The 22,988-nt window shown below is 44.4% G+C and overlaps 1 protein-coding gene across 6 annotated transcripts in view; it reads left to right on the top strand.

Annotated features, from left to right (window-relative positions):
• The window catches only part of ASTN2 (astrotactin 2), a 917,697-nt gene that overhangs the window by 151,627 nt on the left and 743,082 nt on the right, over positions 1-22,988 (top strand). The gene's annotated exons all lie outside the window — the stretch shown is intronic.

The following is a 22,988-nucleotide window of genomic DNA, read 5'->3' as shown; positions in this document are numbered from 1 at the left end:
TTAGAAAAGCTGTAATTAATGGCTTTGCACAGTAGATAGAAAAAAATGCAGTGTGCAGAATGTACGGGGTCTAACTGGCTCAAGAAGAGATCAGGTAATAGCTACAGCTGACATCCCTCTAGTGCTTTCACTCCTGAAGCCGTTCTTACGTTATTTTCCCCTTTTTACCTTTAGCACAGCTCTGCCAGATGCAAGAGGGTAGGAAAAGTTATTCCCAACCTATGTGTGAGAAAGGTAGGGCTCAGAGAGGTAGAGTGATTGACCTAAGGCCACTCAGCAAAATAGGGCTCTAACCCAGCCCTTCATTTTTTCCTTCCATTCAATAGTCAACAGTACTTACCAGGAGCCTACAATGGAGCAGATCTTGCCTTTTAGTCTCTGTTCTCCTGGTCCCTCTTCAACCTGCACTGTGCATTAGACATTCTCATTAGGGCTGAGTAAGTGCCTGGAAATGTTCTCTTTTTGGAAAAACACACACATACCCCAGCCAGACAGCGACGTTAAATTTGGACCTAACGCATGCTCGTCACGTGGAGGAACAAATCAAGGCCTTTGTGTTATTCATGGAATGAGTGTGATAGACTTTTCCCATTTTTATATTTAGCGAGTGATGCAGCCACACGCCAAGCCAAGTGGATGCCTGCATGCTAAGTTTGGGTTGCAAGTTTGTAAGCACCCTCTCAGGGTACTTGCTGAGTTCCTCAGAGGGCCCGGGGCACCAGCTGACGGGCACGACAGCTCTTCTTTTAGTCTGAGTGAGACTCGGTTTGAACTAATATTTATTAAGCATTTTCTGTTCGGCATGGCGTTTACTCACCTACGTCCTTCCCATAACCCAGTGACCCAGACAGTATTATCTCAATGATCAGTGAGTCCTGCATGGCCTTTCTCTGCTTCCATGCCCAGTGTTAGTGTTAGTGAAATCAGACCTCTCCCCAAAGACTGAAGGCGTTTCTCACTTTTTTCTGCTCAGTGAGTTTATCTTGGAAAGAAGAACTCACTAAAACCCAGATGTCGCTCCAGTTCCCTGTAATTCAGGATGTGGCTGGTGGAGTAGGTGGTGTGGAGGTTGCCAGTCTCTAGACCCTCCCTGCCCGCAAGCTGGAGTGGCCCAAGGCTACCACCTTGTGGTCCCACCCATTCTTTCCCCCTTCAGTGCTCCCAAATCTTGATCTTTCCTGTCCTCACCTTACCCTCAGCAGACAGTCCTGTCCAGGAAACTTTGGTCCCCTTTGCATCCGTTGATGGCAGCCCAGCCTCTCAGAGGTGGGACATGCCTCAGAGAACCCTGCCCTCTACATAGAGGTAGGACGACATGGCTATAAGCATAGATACCTGAGCCCGAGTGCCTGGGTGTAAAGTTTCACTCTGCCACTTAGCACTCTGGGTGATGTTGGGTAAAGTATTTAACCCATCTATGCCATGTTTTGTCATCTGTAAAAATGAGGATTATACGAATACTTACTGTGTATCAGAGCACTTGTATCAGAGGAGCTTGGCATACAAGGGCATTAGCTTTTATTATTAGGCACACTTTTATTATGGAGACGTGCTGATGTATTATACCCATTCATTTCACAGATGGATAAACTGAGGTCCAAATACAGACTAAGACTTGTCCAGGACCCCCAGCCAGACAGTGGGGCTTGGCCAGGAGGACAGACCTCTCCGTGGCTCAGACTCTGTCCTTGCCGTTCTGGCCACAGATAATTCAGCAAGAACAAAAAGAGTGTTTGGTTCTCCCCACTCCCGCCTTACCAATCTTTTTAATTTTTAAGACAAATCTTGAATCTTTTAGATTTTTAAATCCTAAACATTTAAAATGGCATTCATGGTGGCTGGGACCTGCCTTCCCATTTCACAGATGAAAAATCTGAGATTCAGTGAGTTTAACTGACTTGCCTAAGGCTGCGTGGCTAACAAGAAAGCACTTCTGGGCCCAGGCTTTTCCAAGATTCCAAACTCATTTCACGGGGCTACTCAGGACACCGTGACTCTCCCTCTGTCAGACTTTGCATTGTTATCATCTTCGGTGAAGATCGGAGATGGTTTTGTGAGAAGACCAAATCATCCAGTCAAATCTCAAAGAAACCTGGAGGTCAGAGTCAATGTTTTCCATCCACTTTCCTGAGCATAAATATCCTGCCCACCCATGCAGGGCAACCAGTTCCAGCTCAGTCACTGGAACCTGCTACAATCCGTGCCTACTGGAGTGGAACCAGCATGCCCTTTTGGGCTTGTTAAGCCCTGAGTTGAGCATCTACTTTATCCCAGAAGGTTACATCATCTGACTATTAATATCCCAAGAGTCAGGCAACAAAGAGGTACTCGGTGAAACCCTGGGCAGAGGAAGAAAGTAGTGGGTCATTCATCTAGTCTGCAGCCCCGACTTCAGCTACTCAGAGCAGTCCCATGCCTGCCTCAGCCATGCAGGGGGCACGGTGGATGCAGAGAACAGAGCAGAGGTTCGGAAGGCATGGTCTTTCTTGCTTCCTGCTTCCTGATGGTTTTACTCTTGGGAGTTCCATCACCTCTTTGAGTCTCAGTTTACCTATGAAACAACTGATCATACCAGTCTCACAGGGTTATTGAGAAGAGTGGAAGAAATATATAAATCGTACCTAGTATCTAGTCTGGCACATTGTGGGTATACAGTAAAGGTGGCTATTACTACTACCGGTGCAGCAATTTTAAAGGACTCTAATGTAGGAGTAAGGAGACATTGGATTGAGTCTTCTTTTTGCTGCTATCTTGCTATCTGATCTAGAGAAATATTCACAATACCTGACATTTACTGAGTATTCACTACATCCCAGCTAGTGTTCCAAATTTTGTTTTACATGCATTATTAAATTTAATCCTTACAACAGATCTTAAGGTGGATACTCTTGTTATGTTTACTTCATAGATGTGGAACCTGAGATGTTAATGATATCAATAGCTATTGGTGTGAGTTGGTTAAGGTTAAATGGTAAAACCAATATTTAGTTCTATAGCGGCAGACTCCAGATCCTCTGCTCTTTTTTTTTTTTTTTTTTAACATCTTTATTGGGGTATAATTGCTTTACAATGGTGTGGTAGTTTCTGCTTTATAACAAAGTGAATCAGTTATACATATACATATGTTCCCATATGTCTTCCCTCTTGCATCTCCCTCCCTCCAGACCCTCTGCTCTTAATCTGTAAAGCAGACCATCATTTCTCTTCTCCCTGAATTAGTTGCTGACTTAAATTATAAAATGTTATGGACAAATTAATACAAAGACTCCCACCTTATGTGGAATCTATGGGTGTGTTAAGGGGGGTTATGACTTGGGCGTCAACTCCAAGGTTAAACAGCATCTCTGTTGCTGGCTTTATGACCTTGGCCAAATCAACCTCATCATTCGTAAAATAGGAATAATATTTCCTAATTCTCAGATTTGTTTCTAAGTACTGAATGAGGTCACACACGCATAATAAAAACAATGGCTACCCTCACTGAGGACTTTCTGAATGCCAGGCACAGTCTAGGTGTGGTACATGCACATTCCATTTAATTGTTCTGGTTCCTCTATAAGATAGATACTGTTTCTGTCCCTCATTTACAGATGAAGAACCTGAGAGCTAGTGAGATTTTATAACCTGCTGAAGTTCACATCACTAATGAGTACCAAAGCTGAGATTCCAACTCCAGTCTGCACAAATTAATAAGAATCTTTGCTCTTGGGCATGATTCTGCATGGTGCAGTGCCTGAAATTCAGTAAGTGCTCACGAAGTGGTAGCTGTCATTACAATGTTAGCTGTAGTGACAACAGTGATGAATATTGTTGCCACAATGTTTTGAGCAAAGGGATGAAAGGAAATGTTTGATTTGATGAGTGAGAAGAGAAGACCTTGAGGACATGTTTCTTTCAAAGGGACCATTCCACAGAAAATGCCACAGATTTGTACTGGTGGGCCCCAGTGAGGAGGGCTTATAAAGGACCAAGCTTCCAAAGTGTTTGAGCTCTCCAGAAATGGAGGGGACTGAGTCAGGGGGTAGTGAGGTCCTTGTCTTTGGGGGTATGCAAGCAAAGGCTAGAAGCCATATTTGTCAGGACTTTGAGAGGAATAATAGTTAAATTAGATGACTATTGTATTCCTTCAAACTTGAAGATCTATGATTCTATGGCATAATATATAGAAAAACACTTTGAGGATTATAAACGGCCCCATAAATCTAAGAAATTATTATTACCATTCTCAATCAGTAGCTTTGTCTGAAGGATCTGTGTGATATGGGGATAGTACATTTTAAAGCTTTCTGTGAAAAATGGCTTTAGATCATTTCCCCAGTCATTGCATTTATTCATTCACAGCATATCATGCATTCCTTAGTTTATTGATTTAATCACTCAATCATGCAATGCTTTACTTGCCCACTAAACCCAACAATGAAAATCCTATCTGGTAGAAAAAAATAAAAAAGTAAAAGGCTCTAAAAAGTCAACCACAGGCTCAGAACACGCCAGCTCTGTGGGATTTGATCATTAAAAGGGGTCCTACGTTTTAAGTTGTATTCATGAAAAATGAGTTTTCCGAGCAACTAGTTTTAGAAGGTTCTAGGTGAGACTTGAAATATTGTGTTTACTTTTGGGGATCATATGTTAAGATAAACAATAACTGACTAGAAAATGTATGAGAAAATAGTCAAGACAGCGAAGAGTCAAAATAATGCTCACAAGCACTGTTATAATGCTTAGTTAGTGTTATAGTCATTGACAGATTGTTAACTCATTTAATCCTTACGATAATCCTAAATCAATAGATGTCATTATTACTCCTGTTCTACTTTTGAGAACATGTAGGCATAGAGAATGTAACTACCACGCAAGCCCTGTGGACCTGGTATCCCAAGGTTCGTCACTGACTTACCGGCCATGTGACTTGGGCATGGTCCTTCCCTCTGCTTCTTCCATTTCCTCATCTACAATGGAGTGAGGGTGGAAATACCTGACAAAGAATGCTGTTGTGAGGATCACCTGAGATGATACACATAAAGCACATATGCTAGAGCCTGACACAGAGTCAGGTCATCATAAGTGTTCAGACTCTGCTTTTTACAAGTGTATGTTTCCTAGGGCTGCCGTCACAATGCACCATAAACTGAGGGACTTAAACAACAGAACTTTACTGCCTCACCGTCCTGTAGGCTAGAAACCTGAGATCAAGCTGTGGGCAGGCCAAGATGTGGATCTGTTCCAGACCCCTCCCCTAGCTTCTTATAGCACCTGGGCTTGTGGCAAGATAACCCTGTTCTTCCTGGCATTCTCCCTGTGTGGGTGTCTATCTCTGTGTCCAAATTTTCTCCTTTTTATAGAACACTGGTTACATTGGATTGAGGCCCACCGTAATGACACCATCATAACTTGATTACCTCTATATGTAAAGATCCAGTCTCCATGTAAGGTCACATTCTGAGGTACTGGGGATTTGGAGTCCAACATATCTTTTTTGGGGAGACACAATTCAAGAAATAACAATAAGTGCTATTGCTGTGTTATTTATAAGTGATATTAATGAGGGATGCCCAGGGCCACCAAGTGCAGGCAGAGTAGAAGGGGAAACATCTTGACTAAGAGGAATATTTTTAAAAGGTGGCAACAGTGGTAGGAAAATCATGTGATACACATAGCACAAAAAACTCTGGCCTGGGACTCAGCTGTTGCAGCCCTGCCCCTCATGTGCTCTATGACCTTGAGCAGGTCACACTCCCTTCTTAGCCTTAATATCCCCATCTGTAAGTTGAGATCCTCAAGCTTATATCTGTTGCCAAGACATGCTGAAGTTTGGACGTACAAATATCCCAAGTACATTTTATATGTATGCCATACCTCGTGAATCCCATTTACTTTTTTTGTTTCCCCAGAAAGTGAAATTTTTAAAATCACAAATGCATTTTTTAGTTTTTAAAAATGTAAATCATATGTACCTTGAAGCTTGGCCATGGCTTGCCTCAACAACAAGGATTAAAATCCCACAGAGTCTCTAGCTAGGCTAATGGGAAGATGAGGAGAATAAGCCATGGCTTCTGTCCTAAAGGAAATATGGCTTATCTCCCACGACATTTAGGGATGCAGCTTAGGGAAGTATTGATGGAATGAGCCTGAGGTGGTGTCGGGAGGCCTGGTTTCACGTTAAAGACTGTACCTTGTACCAGCTGCAGAGATTTGGACAAACCTTCACCTCTCTGAGCTTCTTGGTTGGTCATCTGCCAAATGGAAATAAAATTAGAATCAAAACATTGAACTGAGATAGTGCACATGAAAGCATTTGGCTAGGTTCCCCCCCAAAGCAGCAGAACTATACAGTTTGGTTGGAACGTTGGAGCTGAAAACACCTTAGACCTTGCAGAATCCAGTTCTTGAGATGTCAGCTTTTGCTTGCCTTTTCTGTGAACAGATCACTCTGAACCTCAGTGACTGACCAAACAATGCTTTATTTCTCATGCACGTTACGTGTCAGCAGCTGCAGTCACGGTGGCCCAGATCTGCTTGTCTTCGCATGCTGGGACTGTGGCTGAGGGGAGCCCCAGTCTGAGACATTTGGTTTTCATGGCAATGAGCAAGACAGCAGGCAGAAATCTAGGATGGCTCTTAAAGCAAATGCTTAGACATGGGTTCTCGCACATTCTGTGGGCCAGAGCACATCGTGTGGCCAAGCCATTGGCAGGGGTGTACGGTCCTATATGGAGAATGGGCACGCGAATGATTGCAGATAGCAGTTAGATGAGACCACGCCTCATGTTACAGATGGAGAAGAATGAGGCCAGAAAATGGACCTTCTCCATCCCTACTCCATTCTTCTGGGCCAACAATCAAGCCCAGCTGGAGAAGGCTGACAAAGGCATCCTGGATATACATCTCAGGAAGGGGGCCTGGAGGCCATTCCTTTGAGCCTTCTGGTCAAAAAGAAATGCAAGATGGGAATGTATATAAGAAAAAAATCTGCATAAGGGGGAGGAGCAAAGAGATAGACAGGAAAAACAGACATCCACCAGTATTTATTGAGCAACTGTTGTATACTAGGTGTGTAGAAACTACCAGCGGCAGAGAGAAATCAAAGGAAACCGAAAGAGGGAGCCAAGGACAATGAGAGAGATGTAGAAAAATAAAGGGAAATTGGCAGGAACAGACAGAAAAGGATTTAGCAATAGAAGCAGAGGTGGGGAAAGAGGAAACAGAGAATAAAAGCCATGGAGGAAACCACACAGAGACAAGTAAACAGGGAAAGAGAAACAGCTGAGTGAGAGGGACCAGAAAGATTGGGATCCCCAGAAAGAGCTTTGGAGGGTGGACTGACAGGGTGAAGGGTGGGGTGCTAGGAGCAAGGCAGAGGCTGAGGAGGAAGTCCGGAAGATGGGGCAACATCCAGCAGAGATGGGGAGGCTCTGAGGCGGGACTTCGGGACCAGCGGATCTGAGAAGAGGCAGGGGAGGTTGAGGTGGGTGAAGCTGCAGTGCCGAGTCCTGGAGGGTGGGGGGGATCCAGAGACTGCAGAGGGGCAACACGGGGAGGGGCCAGATGGGTTGGCAGAAAAGTCAAGGAGAATGTCCTCTCCATGGCCACGCCCCACCTGCTTTCCTCCAGCCTCTTGTCCACATTTCATCTTCCTTCAAGAACCCAGGGCTTTCGTATGGTGTTCTAGCAACAGGGAATGAATGAATGGGGTGTGTGTACAAGTGGGGTGCCATGTTCCCACTGTTTACTCCCCTTCCCGCATGTTCTGAGTCTATCCTCAGTGAAGATCAAGGTGGGCTTCCCTTGGGTTCATTAGTGGGCTTCCACTTCCTGCTTCACTTAACTCCCCTTTGTCCCCTCTCCCCATCTTCAGGAGGCAGCTTGGTTTGGTGGAAGTAATGTGTGTTTGGAGACAGACAGCTGTGCATTCAAATCGTACTCTTTCCCGTATTGCTGTTTGACCTCAGATATATTCCTGAACTTCTCTGATTCTTACTTTCCCCTGAGGCTTATTTTCCAGTGAGGCTGTGAATCTCTCATTCATGGGGCTCAGGGGAGAAATAAATGATAAAAGACACATGAAGTGTCCTAGAACAGTGCTCAGAGAAGATCCCTTTCTTTTCCTTTTGCCTCCTAAAAATTCCTTTCTAATTCACTGTTGGGCTTGGCCTTGGAAAACATCCTTAGAGCTAAGCTGGGCAAGAGTTATTAAGAATATTGACTCTAAAATACTGATATAAATAATTGACTAATAAATAAATGGGATAGAAGAGAGAGCTCTTTCTTACAGTGGAATTCCAATTAATAAATGTAGAGGAAAGAGGGAACTAGAAAGTCACCATTAGACCATCACCACTGTAATAATTACTACCAACAAGATCCACCCATGTATACTAAAATTAATGGGTGAAACTTCAAGAAGCAGCAGGACATTTGCAGTCTCAAGGAATTACACCACCACCCACCCCCTCGGATGTGTATTAATTACAAAAAGAAAATGGTGACTTTACAGTGGGACAGTCTGGCAGATACCACTTGCATTAACTTCCTAGGGCTGCTATAACCAATTACCAAACACTGAGGGGCTTCAAACAACAGAAACTGATGTTGATGCTTTTCCAGTTTTGGAGACCAGAAGTCCAAAATCAAGGGGTCGGCAGGGCTGCGTGCTCTCCGGGGCTCTAGGGGAGGATCCATTCCTTTCGCCTCTTCTAGTTTATGGTGGCTCCATGCTTCCTTGACTTGTGGCTACTTGACTCCAATTTCTGCTTTCATCTGCCTCTCACCTTCTCCTCTGTGTCCTTTCTTCTATGTCTCTCGTAAGGACATGTGTCAGTGGATCGAGGATCCACCTGGATAATTCAAGACGATCTCCCCCTTGCAAGACCCCTAGCTTACTTACATCTGCAAAATAAGGTCATATTCACAGGTTCTGGGCACTGGGATATGGATATATCTTTTTGGGGGGTCCACCATTCAACCCACTGCATCACCTTAACCAAGTGACCCAAGTTAGCTTCACCAGGAATAAGACATACGGACAGCCTGAATCAGCTGATAGGATGCAGTGAGAAGATCACAATGCCGTTTCTTTGGTTTTCTTGCCAAAAAATGGTGTAACTTGATTCTAATCATGAGAAAACATTAGAGATAAACTCAAAGTGAGGGACATGCTACAGAATAGCTGACCAGTGTTCTTCAAAGGTATTAAGATCATGAAAGACAGGGAAGACTGAGAAATTGTCACAAATAAGAGAAGACAAGGGAGACTCGAAAATTAAATGCCACGTAGGATCCTGGGTTACACCTGGCCCCCACCTTCCCCCTCCCCCCCAAAAAGAAACGTTGGTGGAAAACCTAGTGAAATCCAAATAGGTCTGTAGTTTAGCTGATGGGATCGTATTGTTAACTTCCAGGTTTTCATTATTCTACGGTTGTCTCTCAGTATCCATGGGAGGTTGGTTATAGGACCCCCACAGAGACAAAAATTCATGGATGCTCAAGTTCTTTAGATAAAATAATGTAGTGCAGTTGGTCCTCCGTATCCATGGGTTCTGCATATGTGGATTCAACTAACAGAAGGTCGGTTGAACCCATGGATACAGAACCCGCAGATAAGGAGGACCAACTGTATTTTGTTATGAGAAATGTTACCTTTAGGGGGAAGTGAGTGAAGACTATGCAGGAACTCTCTGTAGTAACGTTGCAACTTCTGGTGAGTCTATAATTATTTCAGTATAAAAGAGTTAAAAACAGAAAGACTATTGCATCTGGAGCAGGACTGTTTGGGTTAGATCCTGGACTCATGGCTGACCTCCCAGTGTGACATGGTTAAGTTACTCCCTCGTGCCTCAGTTTCCTCCACTGTAAAATGTGATAATAATAGTTTCTACCTGCTGGAATTAAAATGAGGTCACACATGTAAACTCTACGCAAATGTTGTATCATCAATTTCATTAATATTGCTACTGTCATTGTTCCTCTTTCACCAATGATAAAACCAAGGCCTCGACAGTTAAAACTACTGTTTTCTAAGATCACACAGCCAGTGCCCGACCCCAGAATTAAAGTTAAGTTTCTGATTCCAAGTGATCTCTCTCCTCTATAGTATTTCTTCTCTTACAGGGGCAAGGATGGGTAAAGATCTTTTAGGGACCCATCTTCATAATCATCTAGTTAATACTTGACTCTGTGTTGTTAATGCAGGTCTGCCCTTGGACTGTGGAAGGAGGTAGCGTATCCTCTTTAGAAGTGATGAGAGCAGACATTTCTGACTTAGATTCCCCCCAAAAAACAAAAGCAGCTACTTTGAAACTCCTCTAGTCCAACTCCTTCATTTTAGAGCGAAAACAAATACAGAAACCAAGGCTGTAGGTCTCAAAGAGTGATGTGGTCAATGTCATGTGGCAGGTCAATGACAGAGCTGGCCTTCCCATTTGGATCTCATGACTCTGTGTGTGTGTGTGTGTGTGGCCCCCACTGAACCACACTTTCTAAACCTCCCCCAGCTGTGATCTGCACTCAGTAGATGGCCCCTCACTCTGTGCTGTGGGAGCCGTAAACATATAGGTTCAGCACAATGATATTTCACTTCATTGTGGTAATCATGCTGTCTGCAAATCTACCAATACAGTCAAACAATCACCCAATTCAGACTTCTGCTGCTAATGTCCCCCAGCTCAAGGGTGTCTTTAATAGCAAAATAATACTTGTTTTTTCTTCCTTCCCTCTGTGTTTTTCCTAATCTCTCCCCAATGAGACATAACATTAATTACAGCAGTTAACAGAAATTCTGTCTCCATTACTGCCTGCCACCTTCTCCATCTTGACTTCTGCCTCCAAAATCTCTCTCCTGAATGAAGGGAGGGGAGTTTATGCAGATGTGTGATTGTCTGTATTTACCTTTTCTCTGCCACCTCCTTGGTGCTGAATTTTAAGTCAAGGAGGATCGATATTTTCACTGGGGGGGGGTGTGTGTGCGTGAGTGTGAATGTGTATGCATTGTTTGTGTGTGCCTGCTTTGTAATCTAGCTGTCATTTTGGGCTAATTGTGTTGTTTCCTCTTGTGTGGAAGGAAATCTTATCTGTTTTGGATTAAAATTCAATGAAGGTCATAGCGGCTGGAAAACTTACCAGACTGCTGCAATTAATGTTCATTTGGCTTTGATAAATTGGTACGTTCCCCTCAATAGGACTGGAGTGGATTTCAGAGGCAATAATTCTTCCATTAACTCAATGATTCTGCCTGTGATGGAGGACCTTGTCCTGCTTTTGTTTGTCATCTGTCACTTGGAGGAGCTGGGCATATGTCGGAGATGATTTATCATGATTGCAGCGCCTGCTGCTTGTATCAAAGCATTTAAAACCACAAATTATTTTTGCCCCCTGTAAATTGCTTGATTAAACAAACGTGAGGTTGAAATTAAGGTAGAAAGAAATTTTTGTGCCTCTGTTCCCACCCCTGGGTTTCCACAGTTATGGGGTTATTGCAAGTTCCTTTCAAGCTCAAGGTGAAAACGCGTTTGTAGAGGAATAATACTGAGCGCTAACTGTATGCCAGGGATTGTGCTGGGAGCTTTACGTGCATTATTTTACTTAATTCTTAAAATAATTCTGTAGGGTAGTTTGTCTTTATTACCTGGGAAGAGGTTGAAATCCATAGATCATAAGCGTTTCATCCAATATAAGCAACATAAGATTGGAAACCAAGTGTCTTGATTCTAAAGCCCTTGCATTACCACTCTGTGCATTAGGATCTTTAAAAATTGCCTAATATTATTAAGTTCTACTGTTTACTTCTGGTATTTCACTAGATGTGGAGCCAGATCTCTCGTCTATACATAAGAATTACCTCAGGTGTTTGTTTAAAAGGCAATTTCCTGGGCCCTGCCCCAGGTCTGCCAGAGCTGAACACCTGGTGTGGGGTTCTGGGGAATCTGCACTATGGCAGGCTCTGCCCCTAATGTTTGCCGATAGCAAAGGTGGAGAATCACTCACCTGCAGCTCATTGAGACCAGCAGTGGGAAAACCACAGCCTCAGCCCACTAAGTTTTTAAATTATTATTTAGTTCTCACGAAACCCCGCCATGCAGGCATTGGTATCACCATCTTACAGATTGAAATGTTGAAGTACATCAAGTTAAGTGGGTTTGGTCAAGGTCACACAGCTAGGGAGAGCCCAAGCTGGGGTCTAGACCCTGCATCTGCCTCACTGGCTGTAAAGCTCTTAATCAGCATCCCCATCTCACCCTCTCCTGCCCTTGACCCTCTATGTCCCCAGCCCTCCCTCCCTTCTCTCAAATTCTGCAGGGGCACCAGCAAGAGTGGCTCTCTGTGCTCTCCCCATGGACACTCTCTTCAGCTCCTGGTTTACTGAAGTCCATATGTGTCCTGATGTTCCCCTAATGAAGCGTCTAGAGGCCTGCCCTGTCTCCGCCTCCCTTAATAGGGAGTGAAATATGTTGGTTTCTGTGCCAGGGGCTTTATTGAGATGGTTCAAGAGCCCCCGGGAGGAGATGTGGGGGGAGACGAGACCCCCTTCCCCTCATTGCAGATGATCTCAGGTAAAGGAAACTCATGCAGGGCAGGTCTGTGCCATTACAGTAATTATAGAAGCATGGCTGAGAGGGGAAGCTGATCAGCTGGACCTGGGTCTGACAACCTTTTGCTGACTTTGTGGTCTTGGGCTAGCTACTTGCCCTCTCTGAACCTTGATTTCCTCAAATGGAAAATAGGTGTAACAATAGTACCTCCTCTGATAAAAACACTGCCAGATGTGGGAGTCCATGGTGAGTGCAGGCTTGGTATATGATACGTAGAAGTTTCTCAGGACTTTGTAGCTGTTCTTAAAGCTCTAACACTGGTGACCCACTAATGTTAATAGAACATGCCATTTAACATCTCCTGAAAGCTTGACAATCTATTAAGTAGGTGTCCATTTTAACACCCTTTTATAGCAGGTCAGGCCAAGCCTCAGAGAAGGGGCTTGCTCAGGGTCACACAGTTGGTCAGCACCAGAACAAGAAGTCTCTGGATCCCTGACAGAACTGGGTAGGTGGGGCCGTTGGTGGACGGTTGCCTGAAGTCCCGTAGCAGGTAATTTAAGGTCCATGGTAAAATTGGGGCTGGGTACCCTGCCTGCCCTTCATTTTTGAGATTGAGTGGCAGGTGTTATGAACTGAGCCTTGTCCTCCTCCCCCCAAAAAATCCTATGCTGAAGTCCTAACCTCCAATGTGACTGTATTTGGAGATAGGGCCTTTAAGAGGCTAATTAAGGTTAAATGAAGTCATAAGAGTGAGGTCCTAATTTAATAGGACTGGTGTCCTTATAAGGAGAGGATGCTGGAACATAGTGGAAAGACCATGTGAGGACACAGTGAGAAGGTGGCCGTCTATAAGGAACCCTTACCAGAAACCACCCCTGTCAGCACCTTATCTCCGATTTCCAGCCTCAGAGCTGTAGGACAATACGGTTCTGTTGTTCAGTCCACCCTGTCTGTGGAGTTCTGCTATGGCAGCTTGAGCAAACTAATACAGAAGAGAGTTGTGGTTAGTGCCTCCCTAGCCGACAACGGCTGAGGGATGACAGAAGCTGGAATACATATTTCCCTTTTCCTGCGTTCTTATTCCTGGGACAAAGGGGAAAAAGAAAGAGGGGAGGAAATGATCACAAAGCAGAAAGGGGACAGGATGGAAAGGGGAGAGAAGAGGGGAAAGAGGTTTTTAGAGTGTCTGGCATATACTAGCAGCTCAGTAAACTGTTAGATGAATGGCTTGGGAGATAGATGATTGGATCCTGTCACGTGTTACAGTTTTTAACTTTTTGCAACATTGTAATACTGGGTGCAGATTCCCAGGTTGCAGGGAGAGGGGCTGATGGTAACAGCTTCCACTTAGTTACTGCAACAGTTATTTGAGAGTGCCTTTTATATGCTTGCATGGTCTTCCTCACACACTACTTCATTAGAATTTACAAAACTGCCTGTTAGTGATTATTCACAGATGAGATGTGTAAGACTATGCCCATTTGATGGATGAGGAAACTGAGGTTGCCCAAGGTCACACGCAGCCAGAGACCTGGACTCTTAGTCTCAAGCCCATGCTCTCCCTGTTGGCACGTTGAGGCCAGTGAAACTGGAAGAACGGTTCACTCAGAGGAGAGACCCACACATTGTTAGGTTTCTCTTTACCCAGTTACTACCTGTGCGACCTAGAAAAAGTTGTCTAGCCTGACAGAGATCCTCACAGTGGTGGAGGGAGGCTTCAACGAGGGAGCCCAGTGAAGTGCTCAGTGCCTTGTCGGTAGGAAGTGCTCTGTAACAGGCAGCTCTGAAGTCGTGCAAACCTTCCTTCTTATCTCCAATATCCTGTTTCCTGGACCTTAAATTAAGAACAGCAACTCATACCTTAAAAGACTGTGTTGAATGAAATGAGATAACCCAGGTAGAATGCCGGGATAGTGCCTCGCACGTAAAAGATGCCCAGTTCATGGTGACTCTGATTATGATTACCTGTAGTCTCCCAGACCCCATGCAGATTAGGGAGTCCTCACCTTGGGAATCGCCTAGAAAAAGCAAAGACAAAGATGATGTTTTTCTGGCCTATCCCACCCCAGGTTGCTAGTGGGAGGCCCCTGAGTGGAGGAAAGCCCGCAGCCATGGGAGGTGACAGCTGGGGTCTCGGACCCACGCTGGGGACCACCTCCTGCTCCTTGGAAGGTGGAGACATGGCTGGCCTGCCCAAGTGGCGCAGAGTGACAAATGAGGTTGTGAAGCAGCAACAACATCTGTGTCATCATTTCCGCACCAGGAGGTCAACTGGCTTCATAAACCGTGTTGCTGCTGGAGCAGTCTTTGTTTAGGAATTAATTAGGAGAAGCGAAGAACTGCTGCCCATGCAGATTTTGGTCTCTGGAAGTTATAAAAAGCAGATGGATTTTATAAGCAAATGCGGTTTTCACCCTTTAACATCAGGTGAAAGGGTACGTATTAGAGCAGGGGCACCCGGGAAGCAGGCATTGAAAAGAACACCTGAGCCCTCTTCCTAATCCACTTCCGTGTGCCCACGCGCATGGCACCATTCTTTTGGCTACTGCAGTTTGTGCATTGATACCACTTTGGTATTAATAATAGCAGAGTCTGCTGAGTCTTTTTTTTTTTTTTTTTTTTTTGCAGTACGCAGGCCTCTCATTGTTGTGGCCTCTCCCGTTGCGGAGCACAGGCTCAATGGCCATGGCTCACGGCCCAGACACTCCGCGGCACGTGGGATCTTCCCGGACCGGGGCACGAACCCGCGTCCCCTGCATCGGCAGGCGGATTCTCAACCACTGCGCCACCAGGGGGAAGCCCTGCTGAGTCTTTTTATGTGCCAGGAACACTGCTAGATGCTTTCCACACTCTTATCTAATCTCCATGAGAGTCCAGTGAGGAGGCTTTTGGTTACTGCCTTTTACATGTGAGAAACCCGAGGCTAAGAGCAGCAGATTCTTTTCTTAGAAGTGATGGAGCTCAGGCTTGAACCCAGGCTTGTAGAAGTCCAAGGTCGATGCCTGTAGCTGCTGTGCTATAGTAGAAGCTCCTCACCTTCTCCATGAAATGCTCTGAGTATCCATTTGTAACAGATATCCTAGTATCTGTTAAAAGCTGAGTGAGGGGGCTTCCCTGGTGGCACAGTGGTTGGGAGTCCGCCTGCCAATGCAGGGGACACGGGTTCGTGCCCCGGTCTGGGAAGATCCCACATGCCGCGGAGCAGCTGGGCCCGTGAGCCATGGCTGCTGAGCCTGCGCGTCCGGAGCCTGTGCTCCGCAACGGGAGAGGCCACAACAGTGAGAGGCCCGCGTACCGCAAAAAAAAAAAAAAGCTGAGTGAGGAATTTTGAAGAGCAGATCTTGTAAAGCACAGGGATTCTCATGTGAGGGCCAGTGAGGACCATTTACACTTTCATGCATCACCTCTATTTGGATTTGGAAGTTAATTATCCTCAAAGAACGCATTTTACCCTAGCAGTCATGACACTGTTGATGATAACTAACATTCGTACAGTGCTTTTGGCAGTTTCAAGGCAATGTTCACAGCATCTTCTATTGCCTTTTATCTTCAAAAACCATCCTTGGGTATTTAGACATTGAAGCTATTATTATTATTATTAGCTCTGCTTGAAGCTTAGAAGGGTTCATCCTGTCGAAAATCACAGTGAGTCCATGGTAAAGACCAATCTCCTTTTACCAAATATCTCAGCATCCCCTGGGGATAATTGGAAGGTTAGGGTTGCCCTGTAGAGGCAAATGGGGAAGAACTCGTGTTGGAGAAGCACATACAATTATGATATATTAGAGGCACAAGGAACCTTTAAATCTCTGCTTATAAGCATTTCATTTTTAAAAGGAAGTAAACCAACGGCCAGTGAAAGAAATTCCCTTCTTCAGAGTCACACAGTAAGTTAGTGTGACATCGAGGATAAAAGATGGACACATTTGAGTTTAAACCCCAAACTTTCTTTCCCCTCTACTTATGACTTTGGGCAGGTTAATTTATTTGAGCCTTAGTTTTCTCTTCTGTAAAATAGAGAGAAAGTACTACCAAACAGGATAAGGATTCAGTGAGATGATGTATGTGAAACGGGTGATACAATGCATGTCCACAGAGCATGTGCCCACTGAGTGAGAGTCTCTGGGATGGTCGATGAGGAAGAAAACACATGGGCTGGGGACCAGTTAAGGCTGAGTGCAGCTCTAAGATCCTCCGTCATCAGCTCTGTGATCTTGGAATCCCTCCAATCCTCTAAACCTCGGTTTTCTTCTAGAAAAATTAGAATGGTGGTTATACCTACACCATTTTGTTTGCTGTGTGGGTTAAAACTAATTTATGACAAAGATCAGCCCAGGGCTTTGCCCACAGTGAACTTGAACTCTCCTGGGTCCCAGTGTGTTCTGCTCTTCCCATCCCACGATTTTCTTTCTCAGCTCCATGCTCCTCAGGCAAACAAAGAAAGCCCATGGCTCCTTCCCTGAAGCACCACTGTTGATATTCTTCCTTTGGACACAGGAGCTGGGAAGCAGTTTTGGATTCCAGCCATTTCTATAAAAATCTTCCCAAATTTGTGGAGTGATGTGTCCCCTCCATGCACAGAGCTAGAGGAAAAAGATAGCATTAAGTGTGATTAAATATGCACTCCTGCACTTGGGGAATGCACTGGGGGATTTGTCTTTAAAGTGTCATTCTTTTTGCAAAGGCACCTGTTATGCTAATGGTGCTGCGTTAGTCTCTCAACTGGGGGCCTGGATGCTTTCTTTGCAGACCTACTGTGCATACATTACACCCCACGCTGCACTCCATGGTCTAGCATGTTTTGCTTTTTCTCAAATGTTAGCACCTTGGATTCTTAATTTGGCCTCCATAATGAAGCGCATGGCTGGGAGAAGTGCTTAAGTGAGTCCCCCCATTGGAGAGAATGCCTGATGGGAAAAGACTAGAAGAGAAACAAACATTTGTTGGGCAATTGCCATGCACCAGGCGTGCTCAATGTACGACCATTCTCTGCTATTTAATCTCACCACAGAGATGCCAGGTAGATATTTGTATCGTTACTTTACAGATAAAGAAACAGAAACTCAAAGAGGCTACAATTTAGTATTTATACAACTCATATTTCTTGAACAACCACCCACTGGATGTCAAGTACTGTGTCAGACCCCTGGGCTTGTGTGATCTGGTCTATAGGGTTTAGGACACGGGGAGGGGGAAGGGTAAGCTGGGACAAAGTGAGAGAGTGGCATGGACATGTATACACTACCAAATGTAAAACCGATAGCTAGTGGGAAGCAGCCACATAGCACAGGGAGATCAGCTCGGTCCTTTGTGACCACCTAGAGCGGTGGGATAGGGAGGATGGGAGGGAGGGAGGTGCAAGAAGGAGGAGATATGGGGATATATGTATATGTATAACTGATTCACTTTGTAATAAAGCAGAAACAAACACACCATTGTAAAGCAATTATACTCCAATAAAGATGTTAAAAATATATATATATATATGTATAGGGTTTATTAACAGCACTAACCAGAGGCTGACTTGAAATTGAGGCCCCCAAGGACATTAAGCAACTTTTCTAAGGTCACACTCTAGGAATTGGCAGAGCTGGAATTCAAACCTAGATCTCCTGGAGTCTTGTTTAGTTTCCTTTGAACCAGGAGGCCTGGAGCTTGTTCCTTCACTTCTTCGACTTCCATGGAGCATCTCATATGCACAAGGCACTGTGTTAAGCATGGCACTGGGTTCTGAGATGAAGGTTTCATATCTTTGGGTAGGGATGTTGAGTCAAGTATTCAAGGAAGACAGGGTAGTACCATGTCAGGGGCCAGATCAAAGACAGTGGGAAAACAGAGGAGGAAGAGGTAACTTCTAGCTGGAGGGATCAAGGGAAGCTTCCTGGGGAAAGGGAAAATTCATCCAGGTCTTAAACTGTGGCATGGATTTGGACATCAGTCAGTAATTGACAACTTCTGCCTCTTTGTCAAGATCTCTTTGCAGTAGCTGGTATTAGCAAGACTTTGGGGTCAGGGATGTGTTCCTCACTCATTCTCTTTCTCAGAGGTTATTAGACTCTTAGCTTCCTATTCAGCACAGATTCACGTGGTATTGACTACTCTGTCCCAAGACAAGGGCAGGGGACTGATCAACCTAGGTAAACAGACATGGCTCCTCCTATGAAAAACTCCCAGACTAGAGAAGGAAGGGAGTGTTTAAGTCCTTTTTAGTTCATTCAGGAAAGTCTTGGCAGGGGAAGGTGAGCGTAAGTTTAGAAAAGAACCATATCAGTGATCGATTCCAGTACTTCTCAACATTTTACATCAGAAACCTTCCATCTAAATGAAATGTTGTGTAGATACCTAATATGTAACAGACAAAAATGGATCTGTTTTGGCTGGAAATTTGGAAGAGTTAGTGGTAGGTGAGGGTAGACAGGACTTGTGTGGCATAGCCACACACCACTAAGGCTGTGCCACGTGAACATGACTTGAGCATGACTAAAACACCCTCCACTCCCCGTCGTGTAACAGACAGAGGAGCTGCCCTGAGAGGGGAACTTACTCAAGGCCGGAGTCAATGAGCCAGCCAGCACCAGGTGCAAGCTCTCTAGTATCCTACCCCAAGGCTTTCTACAACACCATTGAGAGAAGGGATGGTTTTGGTTTTGGGGTTTTTTTTTGGGTGGTGGTGGTGGTGTTTTTTCACTTCTTATTTTGAAATTTCACTTATTTATTTTGATTTACAGAAGAATTGCAAAGAAAGCACAGATAATTCCCATATACCTTTAAGCTAGCTTCCCCTAATGTCAACATCTTTCATGACCATGGTATATTTGTCAAAACCGAGAAGTTAACATTGATGCCACATTGTTAACTAAAGACTTTATTTCCCCAGTTTTTCCACTGATGTCCTTGTTCTGTTCCAGGACCCAATCCCGGGTACCATATTACATTTAGTTGTTCTGTCTCCTGAGTCTCCTTCTCCTCAGTCTTTCTTGCTTATAACCTTGACCTTTTTGAAGAGTATTGGGTCAGGTATTTTGCAGGATGTCCCTGCATTTGGGTCTGTCTGGTGCTTTCTCATAATTAGACTGGGATTATAGACTTGGAGGAAGAATACCACAAAGACCAAGTGGCCTTCTCGTCACATCATATCATCAGATGTGTGACACCAACAGGATTTATTACTGATGATGTTAACCTTGAGCACTTATGTGAGGGGGTGTCTGCCAGGTTTCTCCACTGTAAAGTTTATATCTTTCTCTTTCCATACTCAATTATTTGAAGCAAGTTTACAAAGTCCAGCACACACAAGGAGAGGGGGATTAAGGGCCACCTCCTGGAGAGAGAGGTGTCAAAGAATGTGTGGGTATTTGTTAAAACCACCGCCATAATTAATAAATATGGGGGATAGATACTTTGAGACTCTACAAATACCCTGTTTCTCCATGAGGTCTTTTCCCACTAATTTTAGCATTCCTCAGTGGATCTTACCTGCAGTGATTTATTACTGCAGTGGAAAAAAGGAATTTTAAAGCAAAATAAAAACAAAAATGTAAGGGGAAAAAAAGGAGACAAGAAAGGAAGAAGAAAAAGGGTTCACACTTATTAACGCCAACCTCTTTCCTAGGTGGTAGACCTGGGTCAGGGCAGGTGTCATGGAGAAAGAAGCTGCGGTATCCTCACCGGCTTCGCTGACCTCCTCTCAACATGGAGTGTTCTAATTGGCATCACCATGGCACTGTCAGTAACCATCACACTCTGAGGCCGAGGGAGGCTCTTTTAACTCTGTTAGGAAAAGGTCAGCGTGGAACAATATAATAGCACCTACCTTGCGTATTTCTTTCTCCAGATTTCATTTTAAAATACACCTGGTTGAGGAAGCAGGAACCTGGCAGACACTCCCTCACTTAAGTGCTCAAGGTTAGCATCATAAGTAATAAATCCTGTTGATGTCACGTACCTGCTGATATGATGTGATGAGAAGGCCACTTGGTCTTTCTGGCGTTCTTCTACCAAGTCTATAATCCCAGTCTAATTATGAGAAAGCATCAGACAGTTTCTATGCTTTCACGTGTATGTGTGTTGTATGTGTGTTGTATGTGTGCTTCTTGTTTTTCTCTGTACGTGTGTTTACTACTGGGTCCCCTGGGATTTAGGGAGGAAGGGAATAACAGATCCTTCCTTTGCCTGTATCTTAGCTTTGGGCAGTCACTTAGAGCAGCTTGAATCCTTGGCGAGGTTCCATAAGATCTAGATGATAAAATACAGCTGACTCGAAGCTCAAGGATGGGGAAGCACAGGAATGTATATAAACTGCCCATGCCTGGCACGTCGTGGGTGTATCTGGTGCAGGTCACTGAGTTAAGTATGTCAGATCATCTTGTTTAGCCCTTGGAGCAAATCTAATGGAAGAGGTGACCTTTGAGATGGTCCTTGAAGGGATGAGGGTGGCAGGAATTATTCCAAACAGAAAACAGCATGCAAGAGCTTAAGGACCTTAGGGAATTCCCTACCCATGAAAATACTGGGGGGCTTCCTACTCATTTTGCCTGGAATTATCTCTGATCCTGAGGAACTGGTGTGTAGGGATGTGGCTACTTGCATCAGAAGAGTGATCAAGCACTTGAACGTTCCCTCTCTAACATCTTGCAATAGTCACACAGTATTAATGATTGTTTCTTAATTGATTAGTGGGTTGCTCGGTCTGCTGGTTGGTAGCTTTAGGCTCATTCAGAGACTCTGCCTCGTTACCCTTTGAACTTTGGAGCAGACGCTATTGGTGTCCAGCTCAGATCCCCTGAGCACTAACCCTTTCCGTGCATGCTGGCTTGACCAGTTGCCAGCTCATGTGCCTCTGGCTAGAGGCTCTCTGGCAGCTCAGTAGCCCTCTGCCCAGGCTTGAGGCAGGCTGGAGTGCCTGGGAGTCATCAGCTCTTCAGCGGCAGCCCTTAACTGATGATTGCTGGACGATGGTTAATACATACCCCCCTGCCCCTGTCACCCCAGCAGGATAGACCTCCTGTGGTCCACTATGCTATCTGGCTTAATAAACCATCCTTTACTGGACTCTTTCCCTTCCCCGCCTCATTTCCCCACTTCTCTATGAACGTTTCCTGGAATCACTTTCCAAATAACCACGTGCACTCAGATCCTTTTCTGAATTTCTTCTGGAGACAGACAGACTTCAGTGGGCTTCCTCTGTGGCCTCTTTGACCAGGATGTTTGGGCCCAGAGGAGGAAAAACAAAAAGATGACCTTGACTTCCAGTGACTCTGAAACTGATTTGCTGGTTGAAATAGAGCCAAACACTGTCACTCTCTGAGGCTACATCCCTTACTTGTAAGGGGAGACATTGGCTCAGGTGTTGCCAAAGCCCTTCCTGAAGTTTTTGTTCTGAGGTTTCAACTTCCAGACACTTTCATTTCCCCCTATGGGTGTGATTTCCAGGAATTTATTTAATTTGCTTTAAGGAAATGTGTATGCTTCCTGCCTACCAAGTCCCATTTTCAAAACAAACTCTTTAACACTTTACCGGGGGTAGGGAAGTTTGGCTATCCCGTCTTCTAGGAGTACTTGTCTTGACTTTGGATGTAAACCCAGAATATGGAGAAGGATAGTCGTATTTCCTCTTCCCCCTCCTCCTCTTTCTCTGTCCCTCTACCTGCACTAACTTTTCCATTTGCACACATGGAAGAAAACAATCCTGAGCTTGAAAGAGCTGACTTTTATTTTATTTTATTTTTCCTGATTGAATATAATAGTAGGTACCGTTTTTTAAGAGCTTAGTACATGCCAGGCACTGTGCCAAGCACTTTCCATACATTATCTTGTTTATTTCTACAATGGCCCTGTAAGGAAGGTACTATTATTATGTTATCATTAGGAAGCTAAGATTGGGAGAGATTATGCAGTTGTTCAAGGTCATATAACTGTCAGTGGTAAAGCCAGGGTTTGAATCCAGGCTCATCTTAATTGAAATGCTGTATTTTACCTATTCCCTGCTTCTCTGCATGATGAAATGCGATAGGCATAACTTTAAAGACCTCTGTGTACTTCAGAACATTAATCATAAGAACCGGGTGAATGTAGAGGGAGGGGCAGAGAAATGACCCAGCAGCACCTTGGAAAAACACAGGTAGGTTTTATTGGACAATAAGCTGAGGGAAGTAATAGTGTTCAACAACAAAATATTTTTTTTTTTCAATTTAGATTTCATCAGTATAAGTTCTTACCTAGAACAGGGATATTCTGATCTGCTTAGTCATTTCTTGGAATATTGTGCATAGTTGTGGTATTATCTTTAAAAAAATAAAAAGCATAATCAGAATCGAGTGTGTCTGAGGAAGATTAACCACAGGGTAGTGAAAGCATTCAGAACCATATTACCAAAGTTCTGAAGACGGCTGGGAGGATTTAGCCTGGAGGAGAGAAGACTAGGGGATCTTGGTGGGGATTACTATTTAAAATCCTAAATAT

The sequence above is a fragment of the Orcinus orca genome, chromosome 6 (assembly GCF_937001465.1).
Source record: "Orcinus orca chromosome 6, mOrcOrc1.1, whole genome shotgun sequence".
Lineage (NCBI taxonomy): Eukaryota > Metazoa > Chordata > Mammalia > Artiodactyla > Delphinidae > Orcinus > Orcinus orca.
This window is presented reverse-complemented; position numbering and strand designations above follow the sequence as displayed.